Below are 17,804 nucleotides of genomic sequence, written 5' to 3'. Positions count from 1 at the left end.
GCCTAAGTTTGTCTACGTTAGAAACATCAGAGAGCTACTCACTGAAAAAAATAGACCCTGAGGGATGGAAGAAAGGGTTGCATGAAGCAGGTGCCAGCTTGGGGCGCACATCTAGTCTGGAAAAGGGAGCTGAGTCTCCGTGACGCTGTGATGAGCAGGAAACATTGTATTTGTCACGCGATGTCATGCCCTTTGGTGTTTGTAGAAAGGTTATAGGAAAGATCTAATGGATGTTTAATTTATTTTAGATGTCAAACTTATGTATTTTCTGAATATGGCACTGTTGGGACTGGTCAGAAACAGGATCAATTTATTATGAGTTACAAGCAGAAAAAGTTAAATCAAACACAGAGCTGTATTTATTTGTGAAAGTGTTAAAATATATTCTTCTGTCAGTCAAGGTTAGAGGCGATCTGAACAGTGAGAGACCAGCATGGCCAGAGCACCAGGGTAAACCATTATAAAGTAGATAAAACCAAGAAGGGCCCTGATGGTGGAAAGGATTTTATAGGCAGAGGAAGGGGGAGATTTGGTGAGATGTGGAAAAAGAATATGAGCAGAGACATCTTTCCTTTTAAGCCATAACTGCTATAAAAACCCAGGACTTTCCCAAGGGCAAAGTTCTTTCATAGCCATTATCATTATTATTTTCATGCTCACAAAACCATATATCCATATATTGCTACCCCATTTTACAGATTAGAAAATGAAGTTTCAGTTCCAAGTCTTGCTCAGAGGACAGAGCCAATAAATGGAAGAATCAGGTCTCTGATTCACAGCTCGGGCGTCTTTCCACCACACTTGTCCCTAAAGAGGAGCTGGGACGTGCTGAGCCCCTCACATCCTCCAGCACTGAACTTGGTGACTTCCAAAGCTTGCGCATGAGGGAGGTAGGTCAGCGAGCAGTGCTGGAGGAAAGGAAGATCTCTGGGCAGGAACAAGAGGTGTGGTAATAAGAAAGGGGAGGCCAGTTGATAGAACCACGGAGAACAGAAGGAGGAGAGTTCAGCCCTTATCCTGAAAGCAATTAATTAGCTGAGCACTTACCACTTGGAGATAGCCCCAAACATACTAAACATATGTGCTGTGTGGTTCACTAGGTCTTAAAGGATAGACATGTTCTCAGACGAGGGCCCTACCCTCCCTCTCCTGTGAAAAATAATGAAAACATTGACTCGAGAGCGTAGCCACCCCCAGCAGCTAAAGCCTTTTAGAAGAAAGCAATCCATCTGTGCAGATGAAAGAAGTATATACATAGAGGTAGTTTTGCTGTTGCTGGTGAGAGAGACATCAGCATACCAGCAGCTCAAAAACCCAGCTATGAAGTGTAAGGAAATTTGAGAAATCCAATCTTGCAGTATTTCAGATTGCAAGGCCACAGAGGCAACAAAGAGTGTGTGCAATCAGCACCTAAAATTAACTCTCTTTCTCCTCTTTCTATTCGTAAGCATTATCAGGTTAGGAAATCAGACACTCTGTCTCTGGTCTATTCTGAAAGGTATTTTCCTTTTGTGTGTGTCATCACACACACACACACACACACACACACACACACACACACAAATACAAGGTGTATAGAATTATTCCACCAGATGACGAGGAAAAAGGAAAAAAATCACTGCTTTCATTGCAGGATTACTAGGTGTTCTCTTGACCACTCCTCTCTGCTTTCTTTCAGAATGTTAAGCAAATGGCAGAAGGGAAAGCCAGCTAAGTTTCAATCCTTCATAACACGACCATGGCTGAGAACAGAGGCAGGTGAGAAAGAAAGAAAAAACATAGTAGAATGAAAACATTAGACTCAGTATCTGCATAGACTCCGTTCGTTTTTAGAAAGAAATCATGATAGTTATGAGCTAGTGCATGAACTTCGCCCCACCTCCTACTGTTTCCTGCCTGTCACTTCCCAAGGGGTTCCTTTGGTGCCCCATGTAATGAAGGGCCCATTATTTTTTACATGTTAACTTTCCTTTTTCCGAGCCAAACATCACACGGTGTTTCCCTGCTGATTACCAGCTGAGTGACAGTTATAAAAAAACAATCCCCGTATTTATGTTGAAGAGAAATGTGTACACACTGGAACCTCAATCAACACTCAGTGTAAGTCTAGACGGCCCATTATCTTGTGCCAAAAATGTCTAACGGGAGGGGATGGAGACTACTTATTTGAAGGAAAAAATCCTTGAGAGAGTCAGACGATGATTGAATATTAAGAGCACAGTAATCTATAGATATCTGTTCGCCTCACCTTTAATGTCTCTAAGAAACAGGGATTCCAAAATAAGATGCCAGTATCTTATAAAGCATGACATCTTCACCTGGAAGAGAAAAGGAAGGTAACTGAGCTGTAGCGGGCTGCTACTCTGTTCTAGATGCTGTGGTAGGGACCTCACCATCTCTGCTATCCTCACAAAACCCTGCAACAGAGGATTCAGCTCCATTTCACCCAAGCAGAGCAAAGAGATCAAGGAGGATGCCCAAGCTCACCCAGGACTTCAGACCTCAGACTTTGCACTTCTGTTCACTCACTCATTCACCTGCTCATAGATTTATTGAACAACCCACTCGGTAATGGGCTCTGTATTAGGCACCATGGATGTTAAGACAAATAAAACATACTCTCTCACTCACGAAAGCTTTTATCATTTGGCTGTTGTAATTTCCAAAACCACAGAAATCTTGTCGAACGACATAACCTAATGACTGCAAGAAGAGGACACTGCCTATGGTTAATGCTCCCTCTCTTCCTTTTTCTTCTTTCTGTCTTCCCCCGCTCCTTCCTTCCATGTCTTTCATTCACGAGGAGGAAAGAAGTTACAAGACTCAGTACATTAGATCCTATAGTGCAATGTATGATGGTCACTGGAACATAATGTCCCAAATCAGAGTTCCCCAGAGGACTATTCCAGGAGAGTCAATTCCAGATATATCAGAAACAGAACTGGTTGCACGGTCAAGTTTGTCAAATTGGGTACATGACACTCCCCTCCAATGATTCACAGAGCAATCAGCATTTTAAAGGCCACCACAAGGATTTATTTAACATCGCTGAAGCCAGCACCCCTCAAAACTTTTTCAATCGTTGCAATACTAAATTGGAATAATTTGAGTTTTCCAAATATTAGCACCTGGAGGGAGAATTGCACTGGGGCATAGTTTAATACTTTGATTGGCGAAAAATATATGGACCTTTAATCCAAAGTACCACCTTGTAGAGGAGCACAGAATTTATTACCAGAAGACCTTGGTTCAGGTTTATAATCTGCTGTATATGAGCTAAATAAACTTAGACAAGTTACTTAACCTCTTTGAGCCTTCCCCTCCTTATGTAGTAAATGAAATGGATAATACGTATCTTGTACGTATTATTGGAAAGATTAGAGATGAGGTATTATATATGTATGTATGTGTGTATGTATATATGTGTAAATATATACACATAAATACATATATATTTTTTAATGCCTGGCAAACAAATGCACATTAAATAGTGTCTGTTTTAAAATATAGAACATAATACAGTTGACCCACAATGAGAAAAGTATGTATTCTAATCTATTGTTCCATTATTTATGAATGTCTTTGAGTTGCCAGCCATCCCCATTTTTACCAGAGATCTTCGGAGAAATGGCATTTTTTTTTTAGAAACAATTGACTAGAGTCATTCCTACGTGAAATAACTTTAGAATAAGAAAATTGGCTTTCACCGTGGTTGGCACCACGGTCCAATCAACTTAACTGACTTGCGAGAGACTGAAAAGAAATTACACAAAAGGCAAAAGAAAACTTTGCATGAGAAATCATTATTTTGTCAATTATTTTGTCATTGAGTTTCTCCTTTGTATTGTATTTGTTTTGTCCCGTTTCTTTTTTTTTTCCCCACATGGTGTTTGCTTGTAAATTAAACAAAAAATTTTAATTTACATTTTTCTAATTATCAAAATCAAGAATAAGTTGGGATTTCTTGACATCCTTTTACCTAAAACAAGGGATTTGCCAGGTTAGGCTCTGCAGTCCTCTGTACTTCCATTTCCTAGTCTCTGCAGTAGCTAAAAGCTCAAATATAGTGAAGGGACAATTATTTTAACATATCTTTCCTTTCCACAATTATTTGTATTCAGCATTCTAACCAAATTTACAAAAATATTTAGACAATCTTTTTTAGTTTTTTAATTAAGAATATTATGAAGAATTAAGTAAATTTATATTTATTACCAGTTTGAGACGATCTTGAATTAGGTTACCAGAAGTCTGCATATAATAATCCCATTTGTTTACAAATACACTCAAAAATGTACCTTTAAAGCTGTATATCAAAATGACATTAACAATGGGTATGTCTGGCAAGGGAGATTATGAGTGATTTTAAACTATTTTGGCTGCCTTGTATTTTCTGATTTTTCTAAAATGAACAAATAAGCTTTCTTTAATAAAGAAAGCAATGGGCTGCTAGGTAAAGAAAGCAGAGCAGGTGCTTGCATTTGCAGACACTGCCTCCCCAACATTCTCCAGTAAAATGGCAATAAAGATATAACCCATTAGAATAAAGAGAACAGGAGAAAAGACAACAACAACCAAATTTTGGAAGCTAGAAAGCAGATGGCCCGTGGTAATTGACTTAGCAGACCCAAGAAAGCAGAATCCTAAGCTGACAGTGGGAAAACCCATGAAAAACCCAATTTACCCTGAAGAACACCCAACAGACTCAGAAACTGGCAGCACCAGGTATCTCTGTAAATGGGAGGTGAAGGTCAGACTAATGAAAGATTTGGGCAAGTCTGTTTAGAAGTAATGAGATCCCCAAGTCCCCTCCACTACTTCCACTACTTTGTGTGGCCAGGCAACTGCGTACCCCTCCTCCCAAGCTTCCCCAACCTATACATAATAGGATCAGATAGGTGAGAATGAGGGTACCGGGCCATACTGAAAATAAAGGGATTGAGCACATTCTGAATACCACCAACCTCTCCTTCTTTGAGCAGTTCCGACAATGCAGGCAACCAGGTTTTATGCCCTCTCCAAGCAGGAAATCAGAAGAGCTTTATCTGGTGTATCTGACCAGTTCAAAGAGAAAGACTTTAACTAACAGTTGGGCTTCCCCAGTGAAACAGCCCTGTCAGCTCAAAATATAGCAACACCAACAATCTATAAGCCCCATCCAAGTGCTCCTTGGCTGTGAATTGTATTGATGGAGTATTGAGAACATAAATACTGAATAGAAATAAAACCAAAATTGCCCCATAAATATGTAAATATATCAGGGGGAAATGGAAAGAGTGTGATATGTGTGTCTGTGTCGGGTGAGGACCCTGAGAGTGTCTGTCTGGGGAAATCAGAAGGATAAATCCTCACCCTCCATTGTGGGAAGGAGCAATATAAGTATATCTTGTGGAGACACAGAGGTAAATGCTAAGAGAATCTACTCAAAAAGCTGGAAGAGGTGGCCTCTGAGAAGGTAGAAATGATAGGAAGTCGGGGCCAGATGGTGGCTGCTTCTCTTCATAACAAGTTCCACTGAACTATCCGATTCACTCAGCTGTGTTAAAAGCAAAATGAGTGAGACAATTACTTTGTTTCATGATGAGGCACAGGGAAATCTTAAAAATATAGGCCACGTTCTTTAAACATAATACAGTGAAATTAGATATTTATAAACCAATGTTAAAAAAAATAAAATTAACAACCTTTCCTAATACAAACTCCTAGAAAATGAGGCGGGGCAAGAAGAGAATGTCATAAATAACCCCATATCAGGTTTAAAACAAAATCACTCCTTTCTCGATTAGTTCTGTGCCAAATAATTCAACAATAAAGGAGAAAGTTTCTGCAGTCCATCCTGTGAGACCAATGCAAACCTTCAGCTCCAGAGCTTGGTTCTCTGCCAGTCAGCTCAAAGTTAGAGTCTTGTCTTATATCATATGCCAAAATAACATTCGTAACAGTTAAAAGAGTCATATACTTCTTAAAATATAGTCCAAGATAACACAGGAAGCTGTTTAACTGATCTGAGGCTGAGGAAAGCCATTCGCACTACAAAACAATTAGTCAAATCACAAAGTAGGTATTGGCATACTTGAGTACAATGATGTTTTTTAACTTCTGTATGTCTAAAAAAGAATCTAAGTAAAAAAAATGTTGAATGATTAATTAGTAAAAATTATTAGCGATAAATATGATAAAGGATTAGCATCTATACTAAATGAAAAAATACGTACGAATTGTCGACAAGAAAAACACTAATAGGTCAATAGAAAAAGAGGGGAAAGAACATTAGCAGAAAATTCTTAAAACAACAAAGTAGATGCTAAGCATCTAAAAAATGGAAACCATGTTCGACTTATTTTTTTTAAATACAAATTAAAATTCCTATCACATGGAAATATATTTTTAAAGGTATTACATAATACTAGTAGGAGTGAGAAAAGCAAGTATTTTTATATATTGCTATTGGAAATTTAACTTGGAAAGCTATTTGGCAATAAGTATTAAGAGCCATAAAAGTGTTCATACTTTTGAATCAATAATACCACTTCCAGAAATCTATCCTAAGTAAATGGGGGATGTAGTAAAAGATTTATGTACAAAACTATTTATCACTCAATTATAATCCCACAATACAGAAAAGATTCAGTAAATTATAGTAAGGCCCTGTAATAGAATATTAGGTAGAAATTAAAAGTCATATTTCTGAAGAATATTTAATAGCATACGTAAATGTTTATGACAAAATATTAATGTTAAAAACACATGGTACAAATTATACATAGTAATGATTCCAACTTTGTAATATTCACATATATCAAACTCTGTTATATATGCATATTATTCTATACGTGCATTCAAAAATACTAGAAGGATATAAATGAAGGATAATAATAGTTAACCTCAAGTAAAAGGATCATGGGTGAATTCTACTTTCCTTTTACTTTTCTAAGTTTTCCAAACATTTTTACGGTATGAATTGCTTTCAACTGACAAATGTAAAAAACGTAAAGCAGTGACTAACTTTACCATAAAATACATAAACAATGACAACATATATATAACCCAAATTCAAATTTTTCATAATTCTGCATTTTTGAAAATTTGGACACAGATTGAAGTGTGACATTGCTTGGTAAATCCTTCATAAAAGACATAATTCATGAATATGCATGAATACAATTATAAAAGGAAATATAAAGGCTTACGCGTATTGTTTACCATGTGCAAAGCACTATAACCAAATATTTGTCCTGCATTCTCTCATCTATGAGGTTCTCATTATGAAGTCCCCTTTTATGGAGGAGGAAACTGAGATCAAAAGGTTAAGTGGCTATTAAAGGTCACCCTGCTAGGAAGTATGCTTGCCAAGCCTCACAGTAAAGACTGACTCCAGCTGCACAGCTTTTGACCTCTTCATGGATCTCAATCCTGACTACATAGTCCAACAATCAGAGGAGCTTAAAAAATAAATCCAATGTCCAGACCCCACCCTCGAACAATTAAATCAGAATCTCTGGGAATAAAGACAAGGATTCTTAAAAGAACTCTCCATATAAATTTAAGGTGTAGCCAGATTGAGAATCTGCAAGTTTAGCCAAAGTTTCTCAACTAGTAGTTATGACTGCCAGGAGGCTCTGCCAGATTCTGATGCATCAAGCCTTGGATGGGATCAGGGATCTGCATCCTTCACACACACTTCAGAGAGTTTAGTTCTGAAGCAGGTGGTCCACAGCTTGCCATTCGATTAAAGATTAGTATGCTCTATAGAAAATACATAGATATGTATGTATATACATTGGTATATGTACATGCACATATGTGTGGATGTGTGTACATATACATTTGTTCCTAAATAGGCCAGTGTAGAAAACACCAAGATTATTTTCCTATACTTCGCTACTCAAAATGTGACACACAAACCAACAGCATTTGTGTCACCTGGGAACTAATTAGAACCACAGGATTTCAGGCCCTATCCCAGATCTACTAAATCAGAATCTGCATTTTAATAAGATCCCACATAATACACACACACGCGCGTGCTCAGTAAAGTTACAGGAACACTATTCTAAACCGAAATAAAGCTACGTCCATGCCTGGCAGAATGAGCAGGAACTCCAACTGTCTTAATCTGTTGAGGACTCTTCCCTCATCTTTGGGATCCTAGGACCACCTGGGGGTTTACGTTGTCTGGGAAGACTGGAGAAGGTCCTCTGCTGCTTGAAGAAGCATCTTGGTGGTCACCCTGAGAGGCCCCTTGTCTAAGCAAGCACGATCCACTTGAAGGTGGCAGCTGCTGTGCTTGCAGTATCTCTCGTCTTTATACCTCAGACCCTTTGCCTGTGGACAAACATTACTTAGTGTTCCATCCTGAACATTTATACTGCCATCTCCCCATCAGTGGGCCTGCTGTTTCTGTGACATGACACAGGAAAGGGCTCAGTTCAGCTTTCAGAGCTAGCCACACTTCTTGTTCACCACATCACAGGAAATTCCAGCCTCCTCCCTGAGAAATCCTAGGGCTTCCCAACAAAGACTTGCCAGGGGCTTTCTTTAGCTGATCACAGAAATCCAAAGAAGCAACTAATTCTCTGGAGATGAGGGAGGCCAGAATATAGATACTGCCCATGGTTGCAAGAGGGTGGAATCATTGCTTTTCCACTTTTCTTCAGTCTCCTAACCAAAAAGAAAGCAGGAAAAAAATGGCATATCAAGAAATCATCCCTCATTATATTATTTGCATGCATTTTATATCTTCAGGGAGAAATTTTAAGCATTCTCAGGAATTTCTGAGATATCTATACGTATAAAATCAATCAATATGCCACTTACAAATTAGCATTGTATCTTACCCTAAGCCTCCTGATTGCTACTAATCAGAATGGTTTGAATGAATGGGTAAATGAACAAAGGAACAAATGCAGTAATGGATGATATTTTTCAGCCACAGTTATATAATTTTCAAATCAGTATTTCGTGTATTCATATTGCTGTTCTCTCAAATAATAATACGGTATTATAGACCTTTTCCCCACTTACTTTCCATATGACACTTGTTAAATGTTAACTTCAATAACATTGAACCAAATCAAATGTGGGATCTAGATGGTAGGAGCACAGGCCTCTCCAACCTGGCTTACCATAAAACAGACCTTAATAGGTTTAGAGGCATGTTAATATGCTTGGTGGTTTTGTGATTCAGATTAAAGATCCAGCTCTGAGAGACAAGAATCCATCAACAGTTGCTTCCACATGAAATACTACAGAAAGAACCTAAAATCCGGGTCTGCAGGGAGAAAGACAAACTCTCTAGTCCAGGATACAACCAGTTCAAATGATTATTTGTCTAATGAAGTGCATTTACTGCAGTAGCTTTGGGACTTGTTTCATTAACTGTCCTTTCTACAAGCCATAGTAAAGATCCGAAGTGCTTTGACCCCAACACCTGCCATAGAAAGAACAGATGACTCACAACCCAGAGGTCTTGGTTTCCAACAGGATGCTTGTGGCTCAAATTATTCATGGAGTGACTCTGCTGTGGTGATTAAAGCAAAGTGGTAATACTTTGCATATGTCTGTGCTATAGGCATTTTTCATGGCATAATTACAAATTTCTTATAGGGACAGCCAGACTAGGGTAAGTGAGAGGGATAAATCTTTCAACTCAATAAAAGAGGGCAAATTTAGAAGGAAAATCTTGGTGGCAGTAAGCCAGAAGCTAAAAAGAGTGAACAGAATTGCACCATAAAATTTTGTGGGTGATGATATACAAACGACAAAAAATAAAATATTACCACTTAGTATGTCTCTTAATTAAGCCCATGGATTGTACATTCTACAAACACCTATATATCATAAAGAACTCACAGGGGGGTACCGTGGTATATTCAAAATATATATAGTCTCCCCAGTGGAAAAGAACTGAGAGCAGAGAAATGAACCCTTGCTTACAGAGTCAACTAATATTTGACAAGGGAGGTAAGAATACTCAATGCTCACAGGAGAGTCCCTTCAATAAATGGTGCTGGGAAAATTGCACAGCTACCTGCAGAAAAATGAAATTGGACCCCTGTCTACACAGCTCACAAAATTTAACTTGAAATGAATTAATTATTTAAACATAAGAACTGAAATTGTAAAACTCCTAGAAGAAAACACAGGGAAAACTTCCTTGACATTAGTCTTGGCAATGATTTTTTAGATATGACACCGAAAGCATGAGCAAGAAAACGAAAAGTTAGTAAGTGGGACCACATCAGACTAAAAAGTTTCGGCAGCAAAGGAAACTATCAACAAAATGAAAAGGCAACCTACAGAACAGGAGAAAATATTTGCAAATAGTGTATCTGATAAAGGGTTAATATCCAAAATATGTAAAGAAGTGATACAACTCAACAGCAAAAAAACAAACAATACAATTTAAAAATTGGCAGAGGAACTGAATAGACATTTTTCCAAAGAAGACATATAGATGGCCAACAGGTAAATGAAATGGTACTCAACATCACTAATCATCAAGAAAATGCGAATCAAGCCACAGTGAGGTATCACCTCACAACTGTTAGAATGGCAACCATCAAAAAGACAAGAGATAAAAGTGTTGGTAGGATAAGGAGAAAAGGGAACCATTGCATGCTGTTGATAAGAATGTAAATTAGTGTATCCACTGGGAGAAACAGTATGGAGGTTCCTAAAAAAATTAAAAATAGAACTATCATATGATCCAACAATTCCACTTCTGGGTATATATCCCAAGGAAACAAAAACAGGATCTCAAAGAGATATCTACACTCCCATGTTCACTGCAGCATTATTTATGACAGTCAAGATATGGAAACAACCTAAGTGTTCATCAAGAGATGAATGGATAAGGAAGATGTGATATAAATATCACACACACACACACGGAGCTGCCCTTTGAACAACAAAGGTTTGAACTGTGAGGGTCCACTTTCACACAGATTTTTTTTCAATAGTAAATATTACAGTACTACAAAATCTGAGGTTGGTTGAATCCTCAGATGCAGAACCTCGGATACAGAGGAATCATGGACATGGAGGAATCGTGGTGTATATGGAGGAAGCTAATATACAGAGAGTTGACCATATGTTTTACTCAGATTTTCCACTACACAGAGGGTCAGCGCCCCTAACTCACACATTGTTTAAGGGTCAACTGTACTTGAAAGTTGCTAAGAGAGTATATTTTAAATATTTTAACCACAGAAAAGACATGTTTAATGATGTGATGTGATGGAGGTGTTAGCTAATGCTATGGTGCTAATTATTTTGCAATATATAAGGGTATCAAATCAACACATTGTACATCCTGAATTTACACAATGTTATAAATCAATGATATCACAATAAAGCTGGAAATAAATAAAATGAAATGAATAAATAGGTTCTGAGAAAATTATCAAATAAAATATATTCAAGGGGGGAATATATATATATATATACACACACGCACACACACACACATACATGTGGGGGGGTATGTGTGTGTGTACATATTCTTTTAAAAAGGTGTTTATTCCATTTGTTTTCTAAAGATAATGGCTTAAATATTTAAAGATAAATTATTCATTTCATAGAATAATTGTTTTCATAAATTAAATAAGTAACCCTTAATTGGTATGCCTTAGATATCCTGAGCTTTGGAATTCCCTTAAAAGTGTGCCCATCTTAAAGAATATTGTGTGGAAAATTCATTTCATACACTATAAACTCTCCAGCATTTTGTGTTGGATGTAACTTTCTACCTCCCTAGTTGAATGTCACAAGCCATGCAGAATATATCTAGGAATATACCTGGAAATTTTAAAGGCCTTGAGTTTTAAGGAAAAAAATATTTCACTAATTTTCAGCATTTTATTCTCAGGAAAGGCAGAGCAATAAAGACTCTGTAAACATCATTCAAAAAATTTCCTAAGAGTTCAAAAAGTTAAGGAATTTTGAAACATAAAGATTTCACTGAACAAAAAATTCCTAAAGTACTACTCTTGCAAAGTAGTTAGTACTTCTATTTTAAGTAAAATTGTATTTTGTTTAACTCCCTAGCCAACTCACTTAAACTCCCATCACGTATATCATTACAGAGAAATATCTCAAAAATGCAAAAGATCAATCACGTGTGGCTGCTTAGTTGGTTAAAGTTCCCATGAATCTTTCTATCCATGTGGATTTTCTACTTCTTGTCTGTTCTTTACAGGTTAAATCTAGCCAGGCATCATGAAAATTCATGTTTATCATGAAGTTGGGAGAAAATGGCTGCATTCAGAAATCCAATACCAGTTCTGGAAATAAGACCCAAGGGGAATTCTTCCATATGGTAGACCAGTTATATGTCTGCCATGTACCAGAGTACATGGTTGGTTTGTAAGCACCTGGAAGATGATGACTCCACCTAACTCATCCCTATATCCACAGCACCAAGCACAGGGCTTGGCATGGAGCTGATGCTCAATAAACATTAAACAGAATATGAGTTTTAAACATCCACGTTTATTTAAGCATCCACAAAATGCTAAATAAAGCCTACCACAGAACCATTTGGGAACTTATATGCTACCTCTTCTTCACCCAACTATATTCTCAATAATGTGAAACTACAAGAGAAATATACAATACAGATCTGCTCTTGAGAGGCAGGGCTGAGACAAGTGTCGAGAGCATAAAAATTCGAATCAGACAGTTCTGGGTTCCTAGTCTGACTTTGCTACTTGGGTAAGTTATTAACCAGTCTGAGCTTCCACTTTCTCAACTCTAAAATGGGATAACAATATACTTTACACAGTTACTGTGAAACTTAGAGGTGATATACATAATTAATGTGCTTAATACCAAATAGGTACCTAATAAATTATCACTACTATTACCAGATAAAACAGTTTGGAAAAATTAGTGTAAAATTGCCATAGAATACACAAGACAAGCACTGAATTATGTAGAACTGTCTACAAAAGCAATAGGAGTCTAGAGAGAGGTGGGCTAGAGTGGTCAGGTAAGTCTTTACAGAAAAGGCAAGGAGGTGAGCTGAACCTTGAAGAGCAGGCAAGTTCACCAGGGACAGTGATGGTGGGAGCAGAGGCCAGCAAAGCTAACAAAAGATGGTGGCTGAGTGAATGATGGGTACAGGGGAGCAAAGGGCGTACATTAAGGAAAAGCAGAGGAAAGGGCTATACTGCTGGTGGGACCACGTTAGAAGCAGAATACCTGGTTTCTCAATGATAAGCTAGAGGAAGGCTTTCTGTTTGATTTTTTCCTGAGCAATGATTTTCCTAAATGCATCAAAATTAGAGAATGAGGTTGAGACTTTCTCTAATAAAAGGAGTTGTCATAAAGAAAAGTTATGGGGCTTCCCTGGTGGCGCAGTGGTTGAGAGTCCGCCTGCTGATGCGGGAGACATGGGTTCGTGCCCCGGTCCGGGAGGATCCCACATGCTGCAGAGCAGCTGGGCCCGTGAGCCATGGCTGCTGAGCCTGCGCTATGGGGAGGAAGGTAAAGAGACTTTGTGGTCCTACAATTCTTAAGCACTCAGCACTGCATTATTTTCAGGAACTTGGGTCTCTGAAGCAATACATTAATTATCATTTGTAATTCTGTTGTATCAGTAAGTAAGACTTCCACACCCACTTACTTAAACAGCATCTCAATACACCAGTGTTCGATGAGAACTGGGGACACTTCAGATGACCAATGCACCAAATATGTCCATATTCTTCTACCCCAAACCACCAAGGGACAGCTTGTAGAAGTCTACAGCACGTATCCAGTGCCAAAGAAAAACCCTGACTGAGGCCTCCCATGTAAGAGTAAAAAAGGACTGGAGTAAAGGCTATAGAACCCCCCATTACTCACAAAACCCCCCTCTGGAAAAGACCAGCAGGCATGGAAAGTTTATACAATGAGAAAGTTGTTACATAATTCAGTTACGGAGGCCCAATCCCAGAAAGACTTTTGAGAACTGAGGGTCTCAAAGACCTCACTGGCATCTGCAAAGGTAGATCTTAATGTTTTCAGGCTTGTGTTCATGAGGGAACAATCAAATGAGAAAATATAATTGATCATTGCCAATGTCAACATTGTTCTAACAGTTCTCCTAATGCTTTCAGCTGACCAGGCACGGAATCACAAAGGCAGAATCTCCTAAAGGCAGAAGTTCACTGTTCTTATGCAGATTTTCACTGGGCCATCTTTTCATGTAAATCACGTAGAAGAGCAGCAGACCCCCAGCCAGCATGTGAGCTGTGAGGCTTCAAATACCAAAATCTGACCCAGACGCTGGAGTAAAGCCCTTGTTCTCTCAGCAAATATGGCAGACTCATAAGGGAGAAGTGCGAGGTTTATTTTCACAAACACGACATTTTTCCAGCATGTTCCCCTCCCACCCTAGACAGGCTGCAGAGTTCTGATGTGAAGGCTGAGCTCTCTCTCCCAGGTAAGGATGTGTTACCCTCCACTGTGCTTGAATGGCTCAGCTCCCACCACCTGCCATCCCATTTATTTTCCAAATCTCTTTTGCTAGAAAGTTAGCAAAAGCTTTCCTTTGTTTCCCTTCAGCATCAGAGACACATCTGCAGATGTAATTGTCAAATTATGGAAGCGCCAATATAATCTGTTGATGTTACTATTTTTCTTTTCACACACATGCTGAGAAGTGAAGATTGTAGGGATACATGAAAAGCCAAACAGGACCAAGGAGGGTTTTATGAGCAGAGAGAGGAAGAGGGAGAGGAAAGAGGATGCAGGGAGTAGGGGAGGGGGAAGGGAGAAGAGGGAATAGAGCCAGAGAAACAGAGAGAGAGAGACAGAGAACAGAGCCCAAGCAGGAAAAAAAAGTTCTTATAAACCTTAACTGCCCTCATCAACCTTCATCTCTCGTCAAGAGTTCCTCCCGAGTTTTTTACACATGAAACTTAACTCCAGCCTGTTTAGTTAATTATGAAAAAACAACATGGAAACCATTATTTCACCGTGTAAATTTATTCACCAGGTGTTGTCCACCCACTGCCCTCCTGTTTTCAAGCTGACAAGAGTAGCCTGAGGCATGTGAAAAGCCAGGCATCCACAGGGAGCTGTCACATTATTCCAAAAGATGCCAGGTGGAGGAAGCAAGGCTCCCTTTCCCCCACCCTACTGGGCTTGAATTTTAAAGAGGTACCTACTTGGTGAGGCCACGGCTGTATCCCAGGGTCAGTGTTAAGAGGGAGTTACCTGACTCGAAGTCTGACTAAGTGTCCCACAGACAGACACACACACACCTCAGGGGTGTCTTGGAAGCCTGCATACTACTGTCTGAGCGCAAAGCAAAGCGCTGCCTAACCCCCAACCAATCTCTTCTATTGGCCACCTGTCCTAGGTTGGGTCACCTAAAAGCAAAAGGAAGAGAGGGATTCTTATGGAGTCTCAGGAGAAATCTGTAAGGGACTGAGGAGAACAGGACTGTGCAGGGGAAGAAGCTAAGCATAGATGTGGTTTCAGCCAATGTGAGGCTTCAGGCCTAACGTCACTGGCAGCCCTGAAGCATGAATTGCAACTCAGCTACCCCCAATTACTACTCCCATAACATGCAGTCATTGGTTGTGGGTCATGCCTGCAGGAGGAGAGAGATGCATAGTCCCCTATCTCCTGAGGGGTTTCCCTGCATATGAATGAACTGGGAACCTTAGCAGCCAACACTTAAAGCAGCGGGAGACGGGTGCTCTGGCCCAGAAAGAGAAGCTAGGCAGGGTACCACCCATAGCTCATGTGACCTGCCCCTTGTACTGCTCAGAGCCCTGTCCTTCCCATATTAAGTTCATCCCTCCAGACACAGTTTCTCCAGGAGTCAGATTAGTCAATGTTTCTATGGACAAAAGGAAGAACAGTTTGAACAAGTACAGCGCCAGCTGCTCAGTCCTGAACCAAAACTGATACTCGTCAATGCATTACCCTCCTCTACCACTGTTCTAGAACCTCTCACCCTCAGCTAGCACTTCTGCTGAGCTAGGTGATTTGACTGGTGGAGGGTTCAAACCTCACCCTTGAAAAATCGGAGCCCCTGCTTATCATGTCTTAATCAGATCAAGCTGCTTTAATTGCCCATTTCCACTTAGAACCAAACACAGAAGGCAGGTCCCAATCATCTGAATGCAAAACATCTTCCTCCCCACCAGCATGACAAAGCAGCTGTCCCACTTCCTACGATGATCAGTTACCCCTAATTCCTATCTTTGCCTGCTCTTCTCCTGGGAAGAGGAACCCAAAGTGACTGGTCACAGCCATAGCTTTAAATTAGAATCAGAACCTATAGATCCACAGAACCTAAAACTGCAGAGATAGGAAGCAAAAATTCCCCAAGTGGATCACAGGAATTGATGGGGAGTGGGGCCATTCCTATTTTCATTCCCAGGATTAAAGACTTTAATCCCAGGATTAAAGATTATATTCTACCCAAGAGCCATGGGTCAAGATGTATAGTACATCCTGGAGGAGCTCAAAATGACGGAAGAGTAAGACTTGGAGATGACCTTCCTGCCAACAAATACATCAGAAATACATCTACACGTGGAACAACTCCTACAGAACACCTACTGAAGGCTGGCAGAAGACCTCAGACCTCCCAAAAGGCAATAAACTCCCCACGTACCTGGGTAGGGTGAACAAAATAAGGAAAAACAGAGACAAAAGAATAGGGACGGGACCTGCACCAGTGGGAGGGAGCTGTGAAGGAGGAAAGGTTTCCACACACTAGGAATACACGTGGAACAACTCCTACAGAACACCTACTGAAGGCTGGCAGAAGACCTCAGACCTCCCAAAAGGCAATAAACTCCCCACATACCTGGGTAGGGTGAACAAAATAAGGAAAAACAGAGACAAAAGAATAGGGACGGGACCTGCACCAGTGGGAGGGAGCTGTGAAGGAGGAAAGGTTTCCACACACTAGGAAGCCCCTTCGCGGGCAGAGACTGCGGGTGGCGGAGTGGGGAAGCTTTGGGGCTGTGGAGGAGAGCGCAGCAATAGGGGTGCGGAGAGCAAAGCAGTTCAGGCGACCTACATGCAGAGGCGGGTCCAAATCCAAAGCTGAGCCCAGGGAGCTGTGAGGACAAAGAAGAGAACTGGAAATCTCTCCCAGCAGCCTCAGGAGCAGCGGGTTAAATCTCCACAATCAACTTGATGTACCCTGCATCTGTGGAATACCTGAATAACTGACAACGAATCATCCCAAATTGAGGAGGTGGACTTTGGGAGCAATGAGATATATATATTTTTTCCCTTTTTCTCTTTTTGTGAGTGTGTATGTGTATGATTCTGTGTGTGATTTTGTCTGTATAGCTTTTCTTTTACCATGTGTCCTAGGGTTCTGTCTTGTCCATTTTTTTTGCTTTGTTTTGTTTTTATTTTTTTTTTAGTATAGTTTTTAGTGCTTGTTATCATTGGTGGTTTTGTTTTTTGGTGTGGTTGCTCTCTTCTTTCTTTCTTCCTTTTTTTTATTACTTTAAAAAATCTTAATTTTTTTAATTTTAATAACATTTTATTTTATTTTATTCTTCCTTCCTTTCTTCCTTTCTTTCTTTCTTTTTTTCTTCCTTTTATTCTGAGCCGTGTGAATGACAGGCTCTTGGTGCTCCAACCAGGGGTCAGGGCTGTGCCTCCGAGGTGGGAGAGCCAAGTTCAGAACACTGGTCCACAAGAGACCTCTCAGCTCCACATAACATCAAATGGCAAAAATCTCCCAGAGACCTCCATCTCAACGCCAAGACCCAGCTCCACTCAACGACCAGCAAGCTACAGTGCTGGACACCCTATGCCAAACAACTAGCAAAACAGGA

At 39.8% G+C, this 17,804-nt stretch overlaps 1 pseudogene; it reads right to left on the bottom strand.

The window, feature by feature from the left end:
- The window catches only part of LOC112392508 (transcription initiation factor IIA subunit 2 pseudogene), a 125,509-nt pseudogene that overhangs the window by 45,403 nt on the left and 62,302 nt on the right, over positions 1-17,804 (bottom strand).

Source organism: Neophocaena asiaeorientalis, unplaced genomic scaffold (genome assembly GCF_003031525.2).
Source record: "Neophocaena asiaeorientalis asiaeorientalis breed wild unplaced genomic scaffold, Neophocaena_asiaeorientalis_V1.1 scaffold256, whole genome shotgun sequence".
NCBI lineage: Eukaryota > Metazoa > Chordata > Mammalia > Artiodactyla > Phocoenidae > Neophocaena > Neophocaena asiaeorientalis.
Note: the sequence above shows the minus strand (reverse complement) of the source record. Positions and strands in the feature narration are given on the sequence as shown.